This window comes from Theropithecus gelada, chromosome 3 (genome assembly GCF_003255815.1).
Source record: "Theropithecus gelada isolate Dixy chromosome 3, Tgel_1.0, whole genome shotgun sequence".
Taxonomy (NCBI): Eukaryota; Metazoa; Chordata; class Mammalia; order Primates; family Cercopithecidae; genus Theropithecus; species Theropithecus gelada.
The window spans coordinates 91,861,648-91,888,203 of NC_037670.1; the positions used below are offsets into that span (position 1 = coordinate 91,861,648).

Consider the following 26,556-nt stretch of genomic DNA (forward strand, 5'->3'; position numbering starts at 1 on the left):
TGGATCACTGAAAACCAGATTCAACTAATTATTTTAAACAGTTCCCAATTTTACATGATGCTTTCTTCCTGTTGAAATTGTGTTTCCACTCCTCTTTTTGCATACAATTTTATCTTACCGTAATAAGTGTTTAATATTTGAAAGTCTTTCATTCATTGATTATATGTCTCTGCAACAACGAAAATATACACTGAAATTTTTAACTTAAAAAATGGACTGCTAGCCGGGCGCGGTGGCTCAAGCCTGTAATCCCAGCACTTTGGGAGGCCGAGACGGGCGGATCACGAGGTCAGGAGATCGAGACCATCCTGGCTAACACGGTGAAACCCCGTCTCTACTAAAAATACAAGAAAATTAGCCGGGCGAGGTGGCGGGCGCCTGTAGTCCCAGCTACTGGGGAGGCTGAGGCAGGAGAATGGCGTGAACCCAGGGGGGCGGAGCTTGCAGTGAGCCGAGATCACGCCACTGCACTCCAGCCTGGGGCACAGAGCAAGACTCCGTCTCAAAAAAAAAAAAAAAAAAAAAAAAATGGACTGCCATTATGAGGCTCTAAACATTAGAGCCATCTGGATAGTTTTTATTGAAAGTATTAGCAATATTCAATTTAACAAAACAATTTAAATACTTCAAAAATATTGTTAGAGATTATTAAATATAAAAAATAAAATTTTATTGGAATTGCCTCTCCTTATAAGATGGGGTTGATAATTATGGAGTCTTAATCAGAGCAGGCTTCTTCCACACACCAATAGATAAATTGTCCCTTTGGATGGTACGTTGGGCGTTTTAAACCCTGGAGCTATTGTGATGTCTACAACTCTTTGGTGTAATGTAAGCCCAGCACTGTGTTACTGAATGTCCCACTTTCCAGCACAGTTTCCAGTGCCCAAAAGGTGCTCATTGAATGTTGGTTTTCTGGGTCTTCCACTGTTAGTTTTCTCGGTCTTCTTGTTTCTCATCCTTCCAGTTCCCATCCTTGTTGGGGAAATCACTAGCCTCACAATTATTCCATTTCCAAGGGCTTACTTTTAATAGGTTTTCTGAGATAAACAGGTATACACAGACCCTTCTCTGCATATCACAGCATTTTCTTTCCAGCAGGAAACAAAGATTTTTTTAAAAGGCTTAGAGTATCAATGCACATTTAGTTAAGTGGTTAATGCAACATATACATAAAAATTTCTAAGTACAATGTTACTGAGAAATCAAGAAGTTCCATGTAAGAGCATTTAAATTATGATATTCATTGCAAAAATACACTACCGTCAAAAGCTCTATTTCTTTTCCAATGTTAAATGCTTACAGCATGCCAAGAAAGTAGAAACTGCACTTGCATATACAATACCTGAAACACCTGATTCATTTAAAAAGCCACAGATGGTGTTTTTGAAAATCTGCTTTACCATTAGCATAAGTAGATGATGGTTTATTCACATGCAATGACTTCTGTGCCCACCCCTGCCAGTGTACCACCCACTACTGACACAGTCTGATTCTACACCTCTCCACTGGTCTCCCAATCTCTTGTCAGATAGTGAAACACACTCTCCCCTGCAATAACATTTTTTAACTGGAAAAAAAAATCCATTAATGGCTTATTTCCTTTTTTTAACCATAGATTATTTACCACTATTATTTTTTTGGCTATGATATTTCTGCTTCTTTTCTAAAGAAATGTGCAAAGTATTTAAAACCCCTTTTAAAAATAAATAAGATTTTGCTTCAAAATACAGATGTTGGGAGAAGTTCTTTGTAAAGGCAAACTATTGCATTTTGAATGTCTTTATTTGTTAGAAGCCTTAATATAGCAACTCCGTAGTAATTGCTATTTTATAATCTCCTGAATATTGAACTATTTATTATGCAAATTAATACTCTTTGGAGTATGCACTCGCCTAGGCATGGAGTTCTTTTTTGTTTACATATTTTACTTTTGCAGCTTTTGCCAGTCAGTGTAAAAAGGCATCTTGATATTTGCAGATTCCAGGCATAAACAGATTTCTGCCAGACATGTGGCAGCTACGCTTCATGTTCTTTGTTTTTAAATTAAAGAAAGACATATGGCAGCTTTGCAAATGAGAAAGAAAAAATTTTTTGGTAACAGCTACAAGTTTTCAGCAGAATTTTACTCTCATTATGACTGCAGAGCTCTGGGGCCATGCTACGACTCTATAACCCATAGAAGACTGTGGTAGCATTAGAAGATGTATGAGATTGAGCCATGTAAAACTGTCATTTCGGGAGTCAAAAGTGGCAAATGGTATGATTTCGTATGGCGCAACCTAATAGTTGCTACCTATGTGCCCTCTCCTCAGAGGACACTCCACAGCATAGACTTCCTCAGGAAACTACAGAGGTACCACCCCTCCCCGCCAGGAAATATTTTCTACATTTGGGGAAACTTCATAATACAATTAATTTAAATAGTTTCAGTATATTCTACCAAATCATTTCATGAGTATAGACTTGCTGTTAAAGTAGGTATCTGTTTAATCCTGCATTGTCTTTCTTCTCCTGGGAGGAACAGATCCTTCCATAGTTCAGGAAGCCTCAATGAAGGGTGAGTGATGCTGACCTCGGGCAGAAGTTTGAAGGAATAAACAAAGCAAAATGAAATGAACTTACAAAAAAAAAAAAAATATATATATATATATATATATATATATAGACCTTCTTGAAGCCTGGTTCGTGATAGCTTTACTGGCCCAAAATTAATTCTACCTGGCTGCTGGGAGGAGGTGGTGGGCTGGTTCGGACGCGGGTCGAGGCTGTAGCAGGACTCCAGGAAGATGTTAGCGAGTACTTCAGTGAATTCCTCAGTGCAGGGGAACGGAGTCTTGAATTCCAGGGATGCAGCAAGACACACAGCCGGAGTGAAACGCTACAAATATCTGAGAAGGCTTTTCCGCTTTCGGCAGATGGACTTGAATTTGCTGCCTGGCAGATGCTCTACCAGAGAGTTTACAGAAATTTTCATTATCGAAAACAGACGAAGGACCAGTGGGCCAGAGATGACCCTGCTTTCTTGGTCCTGTTAAGTATCTGGCTCTGTGTGTCCACTATAGGATTTGGCTTTGTGCTGGACATGGGATTCTTTGAGACAATAAAGCTTCTCCTTTGGGTTGTATTCATAGATTGTGTAGGCGTTGCTCTTCTGATAGCAACTTTAATATGGTTCATCTCTGACAAGTATTTAGTGAAACGACAGAGCAGAGACCATGATGTGGAATGGGGCTATGCTTTTGATGTGCATCTCAATGCTTTTTATCCACTCCTGGTCATTTTGCATTTTATCCAGCTTTTTTTCATCAACCATGTTATCCTGACAGACACATTTATTGGATATTTAGTTGGAAATACCTTATGGTTGGTTGCAGTTGGCTATTATATCTATGTAACTTTCCTGGGATACAGTGCATTGCCATTTTTGAAAAATACAGTAATTCTTCTGTATCCATTTGCACCTCTGATTCTGCTCTACGGGCTGTCCCTGGCACTGGGATGGAACTTCACCCATACTCTGTGTTCTTTCTATAAGTACAGAGTGAAATTTTTAAAAGTGAGAATATAAAAAAAAAAAAAATTAATTCTACCTTGCATTTGTATTAGCACACCCAACAAGGTAAGCAGGGTGTTCTATTATTCCCATTTTACACATGAGGACGCTAAAGCTCCAAAACGTTAAGCAACTAACTCACGGTTACCAGTGAGGAAATGGCATAGCCGAGACTAGGATCCCATTCTGTCAGTCTCATTGTCTATTTCCTTGGAAAATATTATTTGAACATTCAAAATACTGAGCAGAATACATATACAACTTCTTCTTTTAGTCCTCCTTTCTATCCTCTCCTCCTTAGTTCCCTGCCCACATGCTAATAAGGGAAAATGACCTCATTAGCATGGCAGGCTCTACTTCTATGATAAGGCAAGAAATAAAAGTGGTGAAAAACATATTTCTTAGGAGAGAAGAGAGGGTAAAATAGAAAGTAAGCCGTTTATAGATCTCATGAGAATGAAGATCAAGGATTTTTGTAGCAGTGTCAGACAAAGAAAGGAAGGAAAGACCCTTTCCCCTTGGCAGAGAGAGCCACAGTATGAAGTTTCCAGGTTTTATTTCCATCATAGTAACATGAGTTGAGTCTACCCTGTGGACAAAGCCTTGTGATATAAAAGAAATAACACGCACCCTCGCTGATCTAAGAAATGAGCTTAAAGAAACAAATGAAAAAATGCACACCAAAGAAACATATGAGAGTTGAAATACTTGGAATGACTAAAAGGTCAGCCATAAAAACCTGAATAGAAATTGGCCTCAAAAAACTGAGAATTCTAAAGAGATGCTTAAAATTTCATATAATTGTCAAATGCTGGAGCAAAGCAAGATCAATACAACATGCTTTTCTTTGAGAAAAAGTGCTTACCTGTTTGAGGTGCCAAGTGGCCTGGAAATACCCTACAATACTTAACTTTAAACTCTATTCATCTAGCTTCACCATAACATAACTGTCAATAAAAATAACCTGAATTTGTGTAGCAACTTTCCTCTGTGGACTCAAAGGAAAACACAGGAGAAAATGATAGAACGTGTTTTAAATAAAGTCCATTATCTCTATCAAAAATATGCTGTAATCAATATTTCCACTCCAAATTTTTCCAATATTTCCACTCCATTTCCACTTTTTAATTTTGCAATGATGTATAAAATTCTTGTCACATGTCATAGTTAAATTAATTTTTAAAGTCAGCTAATTCTAAAGGCAGAAGACTCTCATCACGTTGTATACTTTTCTGTAAATATGATAGTTTTTGTTAGAAAGCACATTAACCCAGAATCCTATGGCCCCATGTTTCTTACTTTTTGTCCTAGATCAGTTTGTGTAGTCAGCTGTGTTTGTATGGACGTGGATAATAAACTTGACTCTTACCAAGAAAGTAAGATATGAAAGCTTCTGAGTTGTAAGAAATTTGTTTAAAAATAATATGTGGGCTTATCCTGTCTCTGAAAACTCAGACATCAAGGCCACTGAAGTCTACGGAGAGCTCCTGACCTCTCCAGGTTAATCTCTGGGTGGGCGCGAGAGTCCAGGGATTTCGTGTGGTCTCCTTTTGTCACCTGACACGTAAATCCAGAAAATATAAATATGCAAGTATTCCAACCAAACTTAGACCAACTTCAGAGCTTACTAAATGGAGAATATCAGACAACTTGAAAATCTTAAAAGTGTGTAAAACAATAGAAAATGTATTCATGCTTTGAATGTTTTTAAGTGGCTCAAGTGTCACTTCTGATTTTCATTGTGCACATTACCACACTATTCTTGGCCAGAGCATTTTGGGGACCCTAAAACAGAGGTGAAATGATAAATCAACATTCATCTTAGGTTTAATGCAAAGGCCACTAGAAGACCAAGCTTATATGTCACATCACGTATAAGTCCTTTTCTCTCCTCATTCATCAGATCTCAGTAATGCTCCATTGTGGGTATCTCTCTCTCTCCCTTTGTGTATATCATAATCAATGCACACATATAATTTTATTTTCGCTAGTCATATCTATCCCTCAGCCTAGAGTATTAAATTCCTAGGGCTGCCGTAACAAAGTACCACATACAAGGTGGCCTAAAAAACAGAATGTTATTGCCTCCCAGTTTAGAGACTGGAAGTCTGAAATCAAGGTGTTGGCAGGGCCATTCTCCATCTAAACCCTGCCACTTGCCTCTTCCTGGTTTCGGGTGGTTTGCTGGCAAGCTTTGGTTTTCCGTGGTTCTTACATGCATCACTCCAATCCTTCATCTTTACATGGCATTCTTCCTATGTGAGTGTCTGTTCAAATTTCCCTCCTTTAATCAGGACACCAGTCTTTTAGGTACCATCCTAATAATGTCATCATAATCTGGTTAAATTTGCAAAGATTTTATTGCCAAATAAAGTCACATCCTGAGGCTAGAATGTATTTTTTTAGGGAGGGACACAATTTAACCCACCGCATCTAGAATCAAGTGCTCATTTAAGAAGTAATTCACTAACTAAATAATCCATAACCTCTTTAATGGCACAGTCTGTATCTTCCTCTTTGATTCTTTACGCCCAATATAGTAGTTTGCATAAAGTAGGTATGTTATAAAACTTTACTGACTGCATTGAAAATGGGAAAAAAAATAATTCTGATGTTGAGATCCGAAACTCTAATCTCATAGGATGCCTCCCACTTCATGAATTCAGCATCAGTTTTCAAATAGGTCAATGCATCGAAGGGCTGGAGGGACAAGGAAGAATCCATGTCATGAGTCCTCACTCAGTGCAACCTCTGTTTCTGGTAGCAGCACCAGTAGTGAATATCCCACAGCACTGAATAATAATAGCTACCCATTATTATAGGCTTGCTGTTAAGCCAAGCATATGATTTATCATCTACATACAATTTATCATCTCATTTTATCCTCAAAATAACTCTAGGTGGAAGAAACTATTATTATTATTGTTCTCATTATTCCAATAAAGAACTGGATCTCAGTGCTAGAGAGCACTGGAGGCAGAGGGTAAACACAGGTCTGTTTGCCTGTGCTCCCGCCCAGTGGGCACGCCGCCTACTGCATGAAAATGGACCCAGATGGGACTTGAAGAGCTCTGTCAAGACCCTTCTTGAAGAAGCTGCCATAGCAGTTAACAGAGGCCTCGTGGAATCCCCAAGGCAGGAATCTGTGGCGATAGCAACTGGATTCTTTGAAGCAGAAACAATGCCCTTCTCGTCTGCCTGATGGGCACAGTCCCGAGTTGATCTGCTGTCACCTTCACTTCCAGCTCTGGCCTAACGACATCCTCTTTAAATCCTCAGCTGCCAGCATGTTGATGGTCTATGACCAGTCTTAACCAGATTTTATTTATTTTATTTTATTTATTTTTTGAGACAAGGTCTGGCTCTGTCACCCAGGCTGGAGTGCAGCAGCACAATCTTGGCTCACTGCAACCTCCACCTCCTGAGCTCAAGTGATCCTCCCACTTTAGCCTCCTGAGTAGCTGGGACCACAGGAATGTGCTACCACGACCAGTTAATTTTTTGTATTTTTGGTACAGATGGATCTCATGTTGGCCATGCTAGTCTCAAACTCCTGATCTCAATTGATCCTCCTGCCTTGGCCTCCCAAAGTGCTGGGATTACAGGTGTGAGCCACTGTGCCCAGCCTGTCTTAACCCAATTTTAAAATGACATAAGCTCCTGCCAGGAGTGGGTGGCCGGAGATGCTGGCTTTGTCTTCTTCACCATGGTCACCATGTAACTTACAAACTCTAAATCAATTGTTAGAGCCTCACTATGTCATCTAACAGGAGAGTGTTTGTGGTGAAAGAGACACATACAGTTCCAGCTGTTTCTTTAAAATGGAGGGAATCAAGGTTTAGAGTTAAATAACTAGCCTAAGGTTAGCAGTGTCAGAACCAAAATCTAAGTATCCCCAATATCATGCAAATTCCCAGAGATGATGAAACATCAGGAGATGTTTCTGATTCTTAGTAGAATCAGAGGAGTTAAATTAGTATCATTACTTCAGGCTTGCACCAGCCTCTCAATGAATCTGTCAACCAATCAGGTAATATCTTTTGATTGCCTATTATGTGTAAGACACTTTGTCAGAGGGTACAGATGATGCCAAGATCAATTTGACATTTTTAGCCCTGGAAACTAAATCTTCAGTTAGGATGCTAGGCTGGAGTTTGGAGCAGCTCCCCAAAATCTAATATGACCTGTCATCATAACCCATGTAATCCAGATTGTTTTGACAGTACCAGCTAAACCTAGATCACTTAATGAATTTGCCCCTACTTGGCCAAGTCTGGGACTGTGCAAGCAGGAAAAATAGAACAGACTTCGAAGGTGAACTGGATGTGAACCCTAGAACCATCACTTGCCCAGGGTAAGTTTCTTACCTGTCTGAGTCCCTTTTCTCATCTATGAGAGTGGCGTATTAAATATCAACTATGCAACATGACAGAGGCCCTGAGATATTTCTGTAAAATGCCTAGCATTCAGGAGGCATTTAATAAAGAGCAGCTGTGGTATCATTGCTGTTATCATCAATAGCACCCAAATCAAATCCTAGGTCCAGTTCTGAAACATAGAGGTCTCTTGGGGCCCTCTAGATTTAAAGGGAAATACTCATGTTTGTAGAGATTTGAAAGAAGACTAATGGACAATTTCTATGGTAGGCTGGGACAGGGAGCAAGGACTGTTTTTCTCTCCATGCTCACGACTTCATCACATTCTGCTGGCAGCTTGTGTTAATAGGGATCTTGCTACCTTTTCAAGGCTGGAAAGCAATCTTTCCTACTTCTGTGCCAGGTCCAGCTGTCATTACATGCTGTGGCCAGTGTTAGTTTTAACATCTTACAAGGATCATGGAGATATTAGAAAGGTTTAGAGAACAGCATGCTGGTTTAAGGATTAAAATGTGTCATGGTGATAGTTAATTTTAATGTGTCAACTTGACTAGACTATGGGATGCCCACATATGTGGTGAAACATTATTTCTGGGTGAGTCTGTGAAGGTGTTTCAGGATGCCATTTACATGTGAATTGGTAGACTAAGTAAAGCAGATTGCCCTCCCCAGTGTGGGTGGGCCTCATTCAGTCCCTTAGGGGACTGAATAGAATAAGAGCCTGAGTACTAAAGAATTCTTTCTCTCCACCTGTCTTCCAGCCTTCAGACTCAGACTTGACTGAAACTTCTATTATTGTATCTCCTGCTTCTTAGGCCTTTGGACTTGGACTGGAATTATATTATGGGCTCTCCTGGGTCTCCGGCTTGCTGACTGCAGATCTAGGGACTTCTCAGCCTCCTCACACAAGCCAATTCTTTTTTGTTTGTTTGGTTATGGAGACAGTGTCTCACTCTGTTGCCCAGGCTGGAGTGCAGAGGTGTGATCACGGCTCATTGAACCTTCGACCTCCCACACTCAAGTGATCCTCCCACTTCAGCCTCCTGAGTAGCTAAGACTACAGGTGCACTCCATCATGCCTGGCTGATTTTCATATTTTTTGTTAAGATGGGGTTTTGCCATGTTGCCCAGGCTGGTCTCGAGCACCTGAGCTCAAGCGATCCGCCCACCTCGGCCTCCCAAAGTGCGAGTCATTGTGCCCTGCCAAGTCAATTCTTTACAGTAAATCAATCTCTCTCAACTGGTGTGTGTGTGTGTGTGTGTGTGCGCGCGCGCGCGTGTGTGCCTGTTTATCTCCTATTGCTTCTGTTTCTCTAGAGAACCCAGACTAGTACAGTCAACTGTGAAAAATGGCAGATTACATATTCCAGGAAACAAGCAACAGGTGGCTTTGCCAGTGAGGCACAAAAAGTGGAAGGCGTCTGTATTGGAGCAGCCAAGCAGTTGAGCACCATGAGAAGGAGGAAATGGGTTTAAACACCACAAACTAGCCAGAGGAAAGAGACCTGACAACAAGGGTGATTCAGTGCTACATCCAACTAATAAAAGTTAGCTTGTTAGGGGATACGGGATCTGGCTGGCAGAACTTGGAGAACAGATCTTTTTTTTTTTTGTTGAAAATTGAAGGGAGGATCTTGCCTAGAAGTAGAATTTGGGCTGAATCACTTCTTGAGTTTCCTTCTGATAGTAAGATAGGTTTATTTAGCCATTTGGAAGTCCAGGGAAACGTCTAGAAAGACTTAAGTGGGATGATTAAATACAGGCAAAAGAAGGAAATACTCATATAAATAAAAATCCAGGAGTTAGACAATTTGCCATCACTGGCCATGATTATTCTGTATTTATAAATAAATGTGTACATCACTCAGACTAGAGGAAAGCACAGCTCAGAGAGTTCATTTTCTGGGAGCTACGATTCAATCACAGAATGCTTTACATATACTCTACCATTGTTCAAACTTTGCTGTTTGTACCTTAGGAGTCACTGTAAGGGATCTCTCCTGGAGGAAGAGAATTTAAACAGAATTGGTGGCCCTTGTGGAGAGGAAGAGTTGGTATCCCCTTGGGTCTTCTAGAATATGCATAGAATGACAAGGTAGAGAAGGAGAAACACCCTTAGCACAGCAATTTTCATGTTCTACTTGTAGGACAGAAGGGTTGTATTTTAAATTTTTCTAATAGACTAGCTCTCCTAACCACCTTTGTCCATTATTCTATTCATGCAATCCATCATCAATGAATATATGAATATTTATGTGTTGGTCTAATATCTATAGCACTTTAGCAGGCAATTCCCTTAAAGACTGCTGCAGTGTTCTATGAACAAATATCAGTGGGCTCCCATGACCCTCTTCTAGGCCAACTTTTAACCTGATTAATTGGAATTATACTATCACAAGGCAAAGTATAGTGGAGAAACAAAAATATGAGGCACAGTACCAAGACAGTGAGTTATGGTCACAAGTGTGAGCCCCAGAATTCCAGCTGCCTTAACTAAGAAAGTGAGTTTCACAGATGTGGTTCAGCGGAGGGTAAGATAAAGAAAAGTCAGCCTTAATACTGGTGGATTATTCCAGGAAATTCTTAAAGGTCTTCTTTGTTTTTACTTTCTAATATTGCCATGAGATGAAAGCCCAAGATTTTTGCTTCCCCACATTTTAGGCACTTTAATTTTGTTTCCAACAATTATATGTTTTATCAAGAGTTATGTGTAGACATCAGAGAAAGGGTTATATGTGTGCCCCCTCGTCCTCATATTTCCTCTCCAATTCTGGAGAAAATAGCAGCCCAAGTCACTGAACTAAAATATGATTGGTAGGACAAGGGCTCCAATCAGTTATTCCCATTTCCCATCCAGGGTCAGAACAAATTAAGAGACAAAAAAGGAGACAGGCAGATGGAGAATCTCTTTTCAAACTGTCAGCTTCATTACTGATCCATCACTGAGGAACAGTGCTAAGATGTATGAGCACAGCTGGATTCCTATATTGCAGTCTAGAATTTGGCCAGGCCCGTTACCAGGTACTAGCACAGGGGCAGACGACTTTACTGCACTGCAGATAACAGGTGAATGTGCTCAGCCTGTAGAAGGGAATATTCAAAAATGGGTGCTTGGCAGGGAGGAAACCATATAGGTAATGCATCTATAGTTCATCAATTCCATGTGTCCCTGTCAGCCATATCTCCTTTCTTGGAAAAAATGGAAATGAAGGGGCAGAGAGAGGTCAGGAGTGTGTCTCTAAACTAGTGGTTCTCAAAGTGTGATCCAAAGACCAGCAACATAAGCAGCAGCTGTGCACTTACAAGAAATGCAAATTCTCAGGCCCCACTCCAGGAATTAAGAACCAGAGGTCTGTGTTTACAAGCCATCGAGGTGATTCTGATGCTTACTAAGGTTTGAGAACCACCACTCTAAAGAGTGAATTACATGGAGCCTTTTAAAACGTCCAGTTGCCTATGCCCTATTCCAGATGAATTAAATCAGAATCTCTGGGATGGGACCAGGTGGTGATTAAATATGAAGGTTTTCTGGAAATAGCAGATATTTGAAACTAGCTGAATCATGGGCACATTTGTGAGTCTGAAGAAACCTTTCCCCCACCTGTGTTGCCAGGAATCTCTCTCCAGCAGTTGCTTAAATGAGTAGTTCTCAACTCTGGGCAATTTTGCCTCCTACCCCCAGGATACATTTGGCAATATCCAAAGGCAGTTTTGATTAGCATGACTGGCAGAGAGTGTGCAACTGGCACACGCCAGGAAGAGACCAGGAATGCTGCTGCAATACTGCAACACACAGGATAGCCTTCTGCACAAGGGAGAATTATCTAGTACAACATTGTCAATAGTGCTTGGGTTGAGAAATTCTGTCCTATGGCATATATTTCTGAGCCTACTAAATAATTGTATCAACACTTGGATGTACTAAAACTGCGTTTTAAAACGATATACAAAACCCTATCCTATAAATCAAGCTAAGTTTTCTCTGTTTAGGGAAATGAAAGAGATTATGAATCTTTAATCAACATTTTTTTCGGTTATCCCCTTCATGATTCCATTTCAGTGCAGATGCCTAGACTACAGGCTGACAAAGGCTATCTGCCATGTCTCTTTTCTCACTTTGTAAAACACCTTACACAGTGGCCCATGTAGACAGGCACTTGATGGATGCTATTCGATAATTACTGGATTGGCATTTCCTAGTTGGAAAATGCAACTCTTTTAAATGCCAGTGGCACCTTAGATCCTCTTAGTATAATTTCAAAAACATCTCATTATATGCAACCTTTCTATGCCAGGGTTCTATAATTCTGCAGTTAACATTTCTTGCCACAACATTGGAATTCCAGAGCGGCTGCCTGTCAAGTATGCTCAAGTGATCTCAATGTGCTGGGTTCCCTGAACATATCTTTCTCTTCTCTTTCGTTTAGCACTTTCAGGAGAATATTGATACACTTCCTGCTAAATGCATTCTATTTAGGGTTGCCAGATAAAGTACAAAATTCCCAATTAAACCTGAATATCATATAAATAATGAATAATATTTTAGTATAAGTATGTCCCAAATATTTCTTGGGACATATTAATACTTTTTAAAAATCACAGCTGTTCATTGTTTCTCTGATATCCAAATTTAACTGGGCATTTTGCTTTTTTGGTCTTTTTAGCTTTTTTGCTTTATTTGTTTTGTTATGCTAAATCTGGCAACACTAAAGATATTCAAAATTTCATGGACATTTTATGACTTCTTTAGTATGTATCATCTCTTTGAAAAAAATTATGTTATTTTTTCAGTGAAATTAGTCAATATTTTTATATTAGGATGATAGCTGATATTTAGATGTTATACTCCAGAACAGCCATACTATTTGTTAAAATATTAATATCTCCCATACATTTTAGGGATAGACACTACTTTGAGTTTCTTAAGCGGCCTTTCAACTGCTTCTTTTGTGTCAGCACTAAATGGTTAACACCTGGCACTGAGCAGGGCATCTTCAAGACCCAGCTCAGGCACCTCTCCTGATGTCTCTTCTGATTGGTCAGTGCCCAGACACACTACTGTTACATATTTTTCCTATCCGTACTAAGTGCAGCACTTAATTTAAAGCACATAAATGATTTCCCAAAAATAAAAATCCCAGTGCAGTCATACTTACATCTCATATATATATTTGAATAAACATATTTTCAAAGTTATGCACACCTTCATTTCCTTTTACCATCAAGTTTTCTCCCCATCTTTCTCTTTTCTAAGTAAACAGTGATGGTGCCTCCTTTTTCGAGGTTGCTTTTGCTACCATAACAATTCTCCAGCTTTCCCAAAGGATTAGCCATGGTGCGATTTACTTTTCAAGGAGGGCCCATTTATCTTCTCCCTGACAAATTTCAACACATGCACAGCTCTAGCATGAACATTTCTGCAGATTAATTCCTCACCCTTCTCAAAGAGAAGAATTATTCTTAAACAATCTATTTCAATACAGAGTTCCTGGTGTGAAGTTAATTTCCACAAACCTTGTGAGCATGCCACCAAAACACCATCTCAGTTATTCACTGAGAACAACAGAAGCCCTCTGGCTTGTAGTTTTTCATCCTTATTGTTTAAATGTAAACAGGAAAGACAGGCCAAAGCATGCTTTTTAAAAAATCAGTGTTTCCTGCAAGAACTTGGAATGGTTTCTATGTACAACAGCCTGTGGTCATTAACTATCAATAAATATTTACTCAGCATCTACTATGCAATCTCTACATGTACATAACATGCTATGAAATGAATAGTGATAGTTTACTTATACATATAATCAGATAATATGTGGCTTTGGAGAAGAGCTATGCAAAATCAGCTATGTGCTCAAATCAGTATGCTAAAGACTCAAAGACATAATAGTGCTTTATAAAACATGTTCATATTTTGCTGTAAGAAGACATTAACACTTGATTATTAGGAACAGCTACAAAATATTTAATAAGGTAAGTACAGAGCAATATACTCTGAAAAAATTATCAGGCACCATGAATACATGATGGGGAACAGCAAGTATGAACAAAAACAACAGAGAGAGAACTAGTGGTTGGCCACAGCCGAATATGAATCAGCAATTCAGTGCTATTGTGATAAAAGTCAATATGATACCAGCACAAATCAATAGGAGTAAAGTAGGCAAGGCTGAAACATAATTCTTCTTCTCTCCTCCCCATTAGTCAAAGGGAAGAAAGTATCCTGTTTTGGACAGCACACTGAAAAAACTGCAGAAACCAACCGCATTCAAAGAAGAGAGCAGACTAGCTAAAACAATGAAAAAGGAGTGGGGCAAGATGAGGTCAAGCACTTTTAAGAAGTGGCTCCAGGGTGACTTGAAGGCTGGTTTTGAATATCTAGAGTTTTTGAGGATCATTCTGGCCAGGGATTCTGATGGTAGTCGTTCAAAGAAGTAAATAAATTATTATTCTAAAATGAACCATAGAGGAATTGCTGCTAGACAAAAAGAAATTCATACCTGGACAACAGGACAATGAAAAAGATAAGTAGAGATTGCCTCCAAGAAAAAGATTGCTGGGTAGTCTCTTAATTTTTTGAATTTAAGATGTTTTAATGCTAATCTTTATGAGTTAATTATTCACATGAAGGTTAGGTGATCCCTTATAGTCTTGTTCAACCATATTATAAAACTGCACAGACTATGAGACTCACACATCTGCATGTTAAATGAAACTTTATTATGAGGTGCCTGGAGTCCAGTAGAACAAGGGCAAGCTGGGAAGAGCTGGAATATATTCTACTGCTATTTCTCAACAAACACACATCACTAATATAAAAGCAGCCCATGCCCCTCTCCCGTGGACACCTACATATTCCCAAATTCCCCACTTCTGTTCCTGACTCGGGCGCCCAGCCATACAATAATTGCATAAGAACTAGATCTAACTATGTTCTAGATCATCTGGCAAATTTGCCATTGGTCAAGGAAATTATGTGTGATCAATGTTAATTTGTGGCATGCACATTTTTGTTATTGCATAATAGAAAAATCATGCTCATAAATTGACTAACCTTCTGGAAAATTACTTTTTTATGGCTCAATTTTATTATTTCATAGATGCTAAGACCACATTAAATAGGGCAGCAAGAAGGTGGTCTGTTATGATGTGGCCACAGCTTTTCTCTTCAGGAGTCCCTCAGAGATCTTTTTTCAAAATTTTTATTATTTATTTTACCATTCATTACTGTACTCTTTATTTTAGACAATCTGGTAGGTGTGTAGTGGTTTCTCATTATGTTTTTCTTTTCTTCAACTTTTATTTTAAGTTCAGGGGTCCATGTGCAGGATGTGCAGGTTTGTGACACAGGCAAATGTGTGCCATGGTGGTTGGCTGCACAGATCAACCCATCGCCTACATATTAAGCCCAGCATCCATTAGCTATTCTTCCTCCTCCCCCTCCACCCTCTGACAGGCCCCAATGTGTGTTGTTCCCCCACATGTGTCCACGTGTTCTCATCTTAAGAACATTTTTAAATATCAAAAAGAAAATAATAGCACCTTCATCTTCCATTTTATTTTTCTCTTGTTCTTGAAATTGCCTTACTTTTACACATTAATATTATATTCATGTGAATATTAAGATACTCATACAAGGAATGGTAGACTCCACAGCCTGGATCATATTTTTAAGGTGATAGATAATGTTATTTTGCTACAGAGGATTGTACCAATGATTGTGCATATCGCTACTTGATAGAACCCTAACAGGTTTTAGCTACAATATACTACTTCACATTACAAGTTCTTCGGTATTTGAGAATTGTGCCTAGTCTTAGATAAAATGAGCTAGGAATTAGCTCAAATTTTATCTGCATTAATATTTTAGCACATACTTGTTATTTTGGCACATAAGGTCTGTTCTTGCAGTAATCTCACACATACTCATTAAATGGTCTAAGTAACATTCCCTTTCTAACCTATCGTGGCTTGATATAGAACAGTTACATGTGAAGAAGTGGAGCAGTAAGAAATATCCTGCTATTCTCCCATTTATATTTCCACTCTTGTTTTCCCGGGGCTTCCTAAAGAAACATCCTGGCAACTCCCATATGCCAGCTACTGCTGAGTATTAAAGAGAACTCAGAATTAAAACAAGTAACTGTGGGCATAGTAACTACCTGCACCCAGCAAGTACTGAATGCTTACGATGACGGTTCAGACATTGTATTTGACACCCTGTGAAGATGCAAAAATAATTCTACCTGAACAATCCGAATTCTGGTATTTGAAATACTGATTTTCAAATTAGCGTTTAAGCCAAGTGCAGTGGCTCACACCTGTCATCACAGCACTTTGGAAGACCAAGGTGGGAGGATTACTTGAGCCCAGGTGTCTGAGACTAGCCTGGGCAACACAGTGAGACAACGTCTCTTAAAAAAAAACAACATTTTTTTAATTAAAAAAATTACCTGGGCCAAGTTGTGCCCACCTGTAGTCCCAGCTACTCTGGAGGATGAGGCAGGAGAATAGCTTGAGCCCAGGAGCATGAGGCTGCAGTGAGCCATGATCATGCCATTGCACTCCAGCCTGGGCGACAGAGCAAGACCCCATCTCTAAAAAAAAATCAAAATTAGCATTTTATTTTCTTTTTTTTTCTTTTTTTTTTTTTTTTTTTAGATGGAGTCTCGCTCTGTCATCAAGGCTGGAGTGCAGTAGCGTGATCTCCACTCACTGTAAGCTCCGCTTCCTGGGCTCACGCCATTCTCCTGCCTCAGCCTCCAGAGTAGCTAGGACTGCAGGCGCCCGCCACCACACCTGGCTAATTTTCTGTATTTTTAATAGAGACGGGGTTTCACTGTGTTAGCCAGGATACAGCATTTTATTTTCAACCACATTTTTCATGCTTATAATAACCTACATTTGAGAGTACAAATTATTTGTATCTTGAGATAACCTAATTCTCTTAACACTCAGATTTTCATATAAAGTATTCCCAGTTCAAAACCTATATGAACAATAAATGTTTAGAAAATACTATGAGCAAATAAGGCTACATGGTATTTTTCTCACAATATCAAATTCTGGAATTATATTTATTGGGAAAGATATTTCTTTTTACTCACCAACCTTCACCACTGAGAATCTTAATTGAGGATGTGTGAAGCCAGCAGTCGAGTTCACATATTGTGACCTCCCCCTGAGCAGCAGCTGGTAAAAACAGTGTAACATATGTTTCTACATCAATGTATAGAATTTTCCAGACAGGTGTCCTAGCGTGGTCCATCCTCTTATATCTTATAGAAAGACATAAGATGCATAAGGGATTAAATAAGGGAACACTTACTAAAACTGGGTGACAGTATCCTGGGTCAGAGACTGAACCACAAGTCCTTGTATTTTCAACTCTTTCCCTTTTATTCATTTTTGCATTTTTGTCATATTCTGTCTCATAGGAATATACTTTTAAAAATCAGGTGCAAAACCATAATTGTCAGCTTAGCTTTCCCAATTAGCCCTTGCTACAATTACTTTGGGCAGCTATTTTAAGCACCAAAGTACCTAAGCCTGCAGTTATGGTCAACAATTTAGTACTTTTTGATTTTCAGAAAAAACATCACACACTGTCATTAAGCAGTAAATTCTAGATTCTAACTCTGGGATTGTCAACCTAAGTGTATGTCACATTGGCACAGTCCTAAAATTCAAGCTATGTATTCTGAATGCACAAGATAGAAAGACTTTGGTCTGCAAATGAGTTAGAGGAATCAGTTATACTTTGTAAATGCAACATTCTAAACAGAGATTTCAATTTTCAATCCAAGTACACATTTCTTTCCCTGTTTTCTGATGGTTCAGACTAGTGACAGATCTCCACTTAAAATCATTTCTTTTTTACTATCCCCTAAGATCCATTAAAAAACAAAATTTCCTGAAACCAACTCATCAAACCACCATGTCTTAGTTTTCTATTGCTGCTGTAATAAATTTCCAAACACTTAGTGGTTTCAATAATACAAATGTATTATCTTACTGTTCTGGAAGTCAGAAATCTGAAATGAGGGTTAAATTCAAAGTATCAGTAGTGCTGCATTCTTTATGGAGTTTCCAGGGGAGAATTTGTTTCCTTAGCTTTTCCAGCTAAAGGCTGCCTACATTCCTTGGTTCATGGCCTCTTCTACCTTCTTGAACACTTAGCACTTCAGCCTCTGCACCCATCATCCAATCTCCTTCTGCCTTTTATCCCCTGCTTCCCATTTATAAGGACCCTTGTGATTACCCACCCAGATAATCCAGGATAATCTCCCCATTGCAAAATATTTAACTTAATCAAATCAGCTGTATTAGTCTGTTTTCATGCTGCTGATAAAGACAGATCCGAGACTAGGAAGAAAAGGAGGTTTAATGAACTTATAGTTCCGTATGGCTAGGGAGGCCTCACAATCATGGTGGAAGGCAAGGAGGAGCAAGTCACATCTTACATGGATGACAGCAGGCAAAAAGTGAGCTTGGGCAGAGAAACTGCACCTTATAATACCATTATATCTCATGAGACTTACTCACTACCATGAGAACAGCATGGGAAAGACTTGTCCCCATGGTTTAATTACCTCCTGCCAGGTCCCTCCCACAACACATGGGAATTCAAGATGAGATTTGGATGGGGACACAGTCAAACCATGTCATCAGCCAAGTCCCTTTTGTCATGTAAGGCAACACAGTCACAAGTTTTGGAGAATTAGGGCCTGGATATCTTTGATGGGTTATTCTTTAGCCTACCACATAAAATTTTACTTAAAATGCCACACCTTTTTGAGTATTCTTCAGCTACTAAATTTTAATTTACATTTTAAGAAAAAAAATCACACACCAAAAAAGAACATACATTATGTATATGTTCAGTTAAGAATAGAGCAGCCATGTTCCTACCACCAGCCAAACAAAGAGCATTACCAGGATGCTTGAAGATACCTCTGTGATGTCCTGGATCTCAGCCTTCTTCCTCTCAAACCAGAGGTAACCTCTATCCTGCCTTTCCTCTTTCTTACATGCTTCTTACCCTTGTGTATAATCCTTAACAGTATAATGTTTAGTTTTAGAATCATGCTATGTATGATTTTTTTCACTTATGCTTTTTTTCACTTGACATTTTATTAAATATATCCTTGTCACTCTGGGTAGCTGTTATCAGCTCACCCATTCTTTTACCACTTTCCAATGTTCCATTGTGTTACTTTATGATAATGACTTGTCACATCCTATTATGAATGTACATTTGGGCAGTTCCCTTTTTTTGTGATCATGGATTGTGTTGCCAAGGACATATTTCTGTAGGACTCCTGAACATATCTGCAAGACTCTCTCTAGGGTAGATGCCTAGGATGCCGGGTCACAATATCTCACCTTTACTAGGATAATCAGGCAGGTTCTTGGTAGGAAACAGAGGCATAGGCAGGGTTAAATTACTACGAGAGATGTTGATAAACCTAATGGGAAAATATGGGAAGGCATTATCACCACTAGGCCTGAAGGCGGTAATTCAGGTCTAGTGGTGGTAATTCAGGTCTAGTGGCAGTAATTCCAAAGAAAAGAAAGATTGTTGCTGAAACTCAGCGAGAGCTGGACCTTTGAAGAAAGGGGCCATTAGCAAAAGATGTAAGTGAAGAAAGACAGACATGGTCAGATGAAGGAAAACATACTTCAAACTCTCTTCTGTCCTCTGGTCTCCTGCCATTGCGTTCCATCAGCCAAGATCAACCAGAAGCAAAGCAGTCCAGCTGATGGCAGTCCTCAGAGCCTAGAGCAGGAAAAAGCAGGTCAGAGAATGAATGTGACAGGTAGAGATTAGGTGTAAATAGAGAATAACCGGCACATGAGCCAAATAGCTTTCCAAAGTGATTATACCAATTTATACTTCCACCAGCATTGTGTGATAGTTCCCACTACCACACTGCTATGCACTGAATTGTGTGCCCCCCGACCCCGAATTCAAACGCTGAAGCCCTAGCCCCTAATGCAATGGTATTTGGAGATGGAGCCTTTGTGGGGTAATTAGGTTTAAATGAGTTTATGAGGATGGGGACCTTATTGTGGGGTTAGTGCCCTTATGAGAAGAGAACCATGTGAGGACACAGCAAGAAGGTGGTTGTCTGCAAGCCAAAAAGAGAGGCCTTACCAGTGACTGTCCATGCTGGCACCTCCATCTTGGATTTCTAGCCTTCAGAACTGTGAGGAAAAAAAAAATTCTGCTGTTTAAGCCTTGCAGCCATACAGATATTTTGTTATGGCAACCCAAGCAGTCTAAGACATATACATACCTGCCAGCATTTAATATTAAAAAATATTTGGAGGCAGGCACAGTGGCTCATGTCTATAATCTCAACACTTTTTGAGGCCAAGAAAGGAGGACTGCTTGAGCCCAGGAGTTTGAGGTCATCCTGGGTGACTTCGGGAGACCCTATCTCCACAAATAATTAAAAATAATGAGCTGAGGCTGCAGTGAGTATGATCATGCCACTGTGCTCCAGCCTGGGAGACAGAGCAAGATCCTGTCTCAAAAAAATAAAAATAAATTTTAAAAAAGACCAGGCGCAGTGGCTCACACCTGTAATCCCAGCACTTTGGGAGGTCAAGGCAAGTAGATCACTTGAGGTCAGGAGTTCAAGACCAGCCTGGTCAACATGGTGAAACCCCGACTCTACTTAAAAAATACAAACATGAGCCAGGCATGGTGGTGTGTGCCTGTAGTCCCAGCTACTCAGGAGGCTGAGGCAGGAGACTCACTGGAACCTGTGAGGCAGAGGCTGCAGTAAGCCCAGATCGTGCCACTGCACTCCAGCCTGGGTGACAGAGCAAGACTCTGTCTTAAACAAACAAACCAATAAAATAAAATAAAATGATGTTCAGAATGTTTCCAATCTGGTGAGTGTTAAATGATCTCATTGTTGCTTTTATTTGTATTTTCCTGGTTTCTGATAATATTAAGTATGTTTTTATATGTTTATTAGCTAATCCTCTTTCTATTCCATAAAAAACTTCTTTTGCCACTTTTCTTTTGTAATTTGTATTTTTCTGATCAATTTGTGAGTGTTCTTTATGTATTTTATATATTATTCTTTGTTCTTTATTAGGGTTTATAGTGCCTAGGGTTAGATTTCTTTTTATGTATCTTTCTGGGATATGTTTGGACTTCCTAAATTTAAAGATTGATGTGTCTTATTGTCATAGCCATTATCTCTTGGAATATTGTTTATTCCTCATTTTCCTCTCCTCTTTCATAGACCTCTGATTAGATCTAGATTAAGCCTTCCACTCCCTCTATGTCTCTTAACCTCTCGTTTGCCCATCACTCTTGGTAATTTATTAAGACTGAGATTTCAGTTCAATAATTTTATCTTCTGCTGTGTCTAATCTGATGTTTAACACAACTGTACTTTTCTAGTCTCAATTTTTAGTTTTTATTTTTAGAAGTTCTACTGTGCTCTTTTTCAAAAATGTCTGATTATTTTTCTTTTATTTCTTCATCATACTTTGAGAGTCTTTTATTATTTTTAACATACTAATCTTTTGTTTCTGCTAATTCCAAAATCTATACTTTCTATGGGTCTCATTCTGTAGTTTTTATTTATTATCATTATTATTATTATTATTTTAGACAAAGTCCTACTCTGTTGCCCGTGCTAGAGTGCCATAGTGAGATCTCGGCTCACTGCAACCTCTGTCACTTGGGTTCAAGTGACTCTCCTGCCTCAGCCTCCCGAGTAGCTGGGACTACAGGTGGCCGCCACCACGCCTGGATAATTTTTGTATTTTTTTTTAGTAGAGACAAGGTTTCACCATATTGGCCAGGCTGGTCTAGAACTCCTGACCTCAGGTAATCTGCCTGCCTTTGCCTCCCAAAGTGCTGGGATTACAGGTGTGAGCCACCACACCTGGCCTATTTATTATTTTTAAATGCAGACTCTCGTGCATAGTGGTTTGTTTTGTTATATGCTTGTGATTATGAGCTCATATTTCCTGGAACTTTATTTATGGGAAATATTATGGTCTGGATTTAAATTGTGTAGCTCCAAAATGTATTCGTATTTGTCTCTTCCAGGAGAAACAGACCCTCTCAGCCTGGATCCCTTCAAACTACAAGTAAAGCCTGAGTTTTTATCTTTTTTCCCCCTACAGTAGTGTAATAGTATAAACTCTGACCCTAAAGCCTTAGGAGGATGGGCTTGTGAGAATCAATTCTAAAAGGAGACTTTCTTTTTAACTCTTTACCTAAGGCCAGGATCAATACAGGCAAGTGTCTCTATGTTTTCCCCCTGGGAGAAACAGTTACAGGTTACTCTCTGAATACCTTTTTGGTGTTCCTTCACCAGTCTGCAACCAAACTCTCATTGTTCTGTCCTCAGACATTGCCTCTTGTCTTCCTATAAATGTAGTCCCAGCTCCCGTGCCTGCAGAGATCGACTGATGTGTCAGGGCAGACTGGTTTCAATGCTGGCTCCATTTTTAGCATCCTTAACTTATCTTTCTTCCTGGCTTCCAAGGACTTTTACTTTCCACTGAATCAAGCCATGCACTTAAATTATTACTTTAAAAAATTTATCCAGCATTCTTATAAGCTCTCTACTAGGAAAGTGTCTCCAAATCTTTAGCCCACCTTAAGTTAAATCCCTTAAAACCAAACATAAAAGAATAAGTCTTTAGATTTTAAAAAGTGCTTGAAATGTTGAAAATGTATATCTATGTAGATATAGGTACTATATAGATATAAATATGTAGATATAGATGTAGATATAAAAGTGTACAAAACAGTTCTATCAATTATAAAGGGCATAACATTAAGCAGTATTGCCTAAAACAACAAGCTAAGTGTTTTACTGGTTAATTCTAAGAATTTATAAAGAGGGAGAGGGAGGGAGAGAGAAAGAGCCAGTAAGAGAGAGAGGGAGAGAGAGAACTAAAACAATTGCAAAGCCATTCAACAAGGGATTGAGTTCTAAACAAACTAGTCAACAGATAAGCTGAATATTCAGTAAGTGAATGTTAACAGTTGTTGATGAAGTGACAGTGGGCTGTTCTCTATAGAGGTCTTTGTTGCATCTTCCCTTTATATTAACTTTCTTCTTAGTAGTTTATTTTTTAAAAAAGAAATGTGCACAATTATTTTGGACTGAATGACATGTGGGCCTGCCCCACCATTCTATTAAATAAAATCCATTCTTTCCTTCACCAAACACAATAAATACTTGGAAAACCCTACTATGAGATGATTAATAAAAAACTAAATTTTATTTTATTTTACTTTTATATAGCTAATATACATAATACATATTTGTTTTATATATGTATTATGTATATTCACTGATAATATATAATCCCTAATAATATTTTAAACATACCAGCTAACTTCTACAGCATTTAATTTGATGATAGTATTGTTAGAGATACATGATTGCTATCAACAGAGAACTATTAGCTTTCTCAATAACCAGCATCATAAAACAACTGGCCAAGCATCTATGTCATTCAATGATTCTGGCTCCCTCATTTTGAAATTGCATTTGAGTACTTGATGTTGAAAGATGATTGACCACAAGAGATGTTGAAATCTAAAAATACATAATGCAATTGATTCATAAAGCCAAGGTTGCTAATTGGGTAATATTGTGCCTGCCTATAAATTGACTGTCATAAATCTGTCTAAGGCACCTTAGGATATTACACAAGTCTTTTCACCCGTAAAGTATATTTCATTTAATTGGACATTGCCTAGCACATTTTGTATATTATAGTTCAAACAAAACTGTTATATTACCACAAAACTATTTCTTGAGTCACTTAATCAGCTACCACAAAACTCATTGACACAGAACAGGAGTCATTACAATAGGAAATAAAAAACTGATTAAAATGCCAGAGTTCTGTGCCAAAATGTTTTTTTTTTTCTTAATGGCAGTATTAGAGATCTGACATAGTTTCCTCCTATTTGTTTCAAAAGATTTTTAAAAACAGCTCTCCTCTTACTTACACTGCCATAAATGAAAAATCATTTATAAGCAACATGCAGAAATTACATACTATTTTAACAGGATATTGTATTTTCTTTGTTCCTTCATTAAATATTGATTTGTACACTAACTTCTTTTTTTTGTGCCAAAAGAAGCTAAGCATCAACTGCCTATGAACTGGTTACAGATATAAGCATTTCCATGTTTCCAGGTCACTTCTATAGTTAGTGACTATTCAAAAGTATATATATCTCCAAATAAGGGGCATTATTGTTAGGATCCAAATAACTTAATGTAGAAGACAAGAACATATAACATAAATTCACTGCATCAAAAGATTCTTAGGAGTCAAGACTATTCTCCCTTGGCTACCTTTGGCATAGTACCTTACATATAGTTGATACATAGTGCATATCATTGTAACAAACTTAATGTTTAATATGGAGGAGCCAGTTCTTTAAAGCTTACTCTGTGTAGTCATAAACACACACACACACACACACACGCACGCACACACGCACGCACAGACACACAGGATTAGGTTTCCGTGTTTTAAAAACATGCCGTCTACCTCAATCTAAACTAACCTTCTGTAACTAAACCAAGACTGAAGAACATTTCAGTCATTTTTAAAAATGCAAACACCAGACATCCATCTTTAAAAAAGTGATCCTAGAATTCTCCTAGCAACAAATTCCCATTAAAATAGCTCCAATGCCACAGAAAACTTTATGTGGAAAAAAAAAAGTTAACAAGGTCTATTTCCTATTAGCTGGAAGAAATTCATGACAAGCATCTGTGGCTGCTCCCTATTGTAACTCACTGTCTTTATTTGGGGAGGGGTATTTAGAGATGGTCAGAGCCATGGGTCTAGGGACAAATTTAAGACATGTTATTCGTTTCTCACCAAAGACCCAGTCATGAAAGGTTTCAGAATAGTGTTGTGAGAATCTACTTTGAAAATGAAAGAATGTTTATTGAATCTTCAATACAATAATCATGTGTTTTCTACCAGCTCCTCAACGGTGAGGAAGTGACTACTTCTTAAATTCAATGCTTGTGTCCAAATGACTCATGAGTCTGGAGACAACAATATCAGTGTCTTAAGAACCACTTTTTGAAAGTCTCCCTGAGGCTACCCAAGTGTATTAATAGCCAAGACATGTGCTGGGATACTGTCAAATGAGAATTTAAGGTGAAAAAGACCCTATTTATCTTACCTGAAAAATGACTTTAGAAGACTAGTATTTAGCTTCATTTATTGACTTTTTGAACTTTCTAACAGCTGGTGGACTTCTTGTGCCTAGTTTCGCAATCTTCTACTCTTTCTTCCAACCTTCTAAGCACTATATTTTTATAAGATTATTATTTCTCTGAGCTGAGATTGGAAAATGTTTTATTGAGAAGCATTTTCAGTTGCCTACAACTTGGTAAAAAGGTGCTTACTCTTGCTGTTGAAATTTTGTACTGATATGATATTTGGAGAAGCATTGATTAATATGAGCATATTTTAAAACTGCTTAAGGTTCACCAGTCAACTTTTAACCTTTCTTTAGGTTGCAGTCCCGTAGCAACATGCACTAAGGAGTGATTTTTGCTACTACTTCTCCTCCTCTTTCCTCCAGCTTTTTCTTTTCTAAATTTTTTTACTTAAAAAAAAAAAAAAAGAAAAACCTTTAAATTTTGCTTAGAGACCCAGAGCAATCTGAACAACCACCACAACCAAAACAACCACAGTAAAATAATAAGTATGTGTGGGTATATATTTATTTCAAGCATTTCATAAACACTTACTTTCCTGAGGTTAACAAATATACACAATGAACAATATGTGGTAAATTTGGATGAGTCATTCCCGTATATAGAATCTCTGGAAATCTCAACCACTGTTCTTGTCAATCATCAACTGATTTAATTCTCATAACTCCTGAAGAAAATAATTTTAATTTCTACCATGAAAAATATGCTGTACAAAATGCATTTGCATGAACAGAATGGACAAGTTAGTAATAATGCATGAACATTAATCATGTAATTTACCTTTTACATTTAAACACTGTACTAATGAAAACATCTGTCATTCCCTACTAAGTTACATGTCACTCTCAAAATCAGGGAATTAAGATCCTTCCAAACCCCAAAAGAATCTAGAAATTAACAACGCATCCTTTTTCTTTATTTTTCTATAGGCCATCACAAAACTCTCACTTAAGAATCAGAACAAAAGCTGTACCCTCAGTGTCTCAGTCACCCTTTGCTGCATAACAAACTACTACAAAATTTGGTGGATTAAAACAAAAAGTCTTCTCTGGGCTTTGCCAGAGCTCACTCATGTGGTTACACTCAGCTGGAGGATCAGACAGGCTGCAGGGTCCAAGGTAGTCTCACTCACTTGTCTGATACTTGGTGTTGGTTGTCAGTTGGGAAGTCTCAGTTCACCTAATGGCTTTTCATCCTCCAGTAAGCACAAGTTTCATCACATGGAGGTCTCAGGGTAGCATTCTACAAATGCAAAGGCAGAAAGTGAAAATTCTGTTAAGTCCCAGCCTCCGGAACTCACACAACATCACTTCTGGCACATGCTCTTTGTCAAACAAGTCACATGATTAGCTCAGCGTCTAGGTCTAAAGAAATAGACTCC

At 38.5% G+C, this 26,556-nt stretch overlaps 1 long non-coding RNA gene and 1 pseudogene across 1 annotated transcript in view; one reads left to right on the plus strand and one right to left on the minus strand.

The window, feature by feature from the left end:
• LOC112621013 overlaps positions 1-26,556 on the minus strand; it is a 143,671-nt gene that overhangs the window by 104,915 nt on the left and 12,200 nt on the right. The gene's annotated exons all lie outside the window — the stretch shown is intronic.
• On the plus strand, positions 2,781-3,537 carry LOC112621012 (annotated as a pseudogene).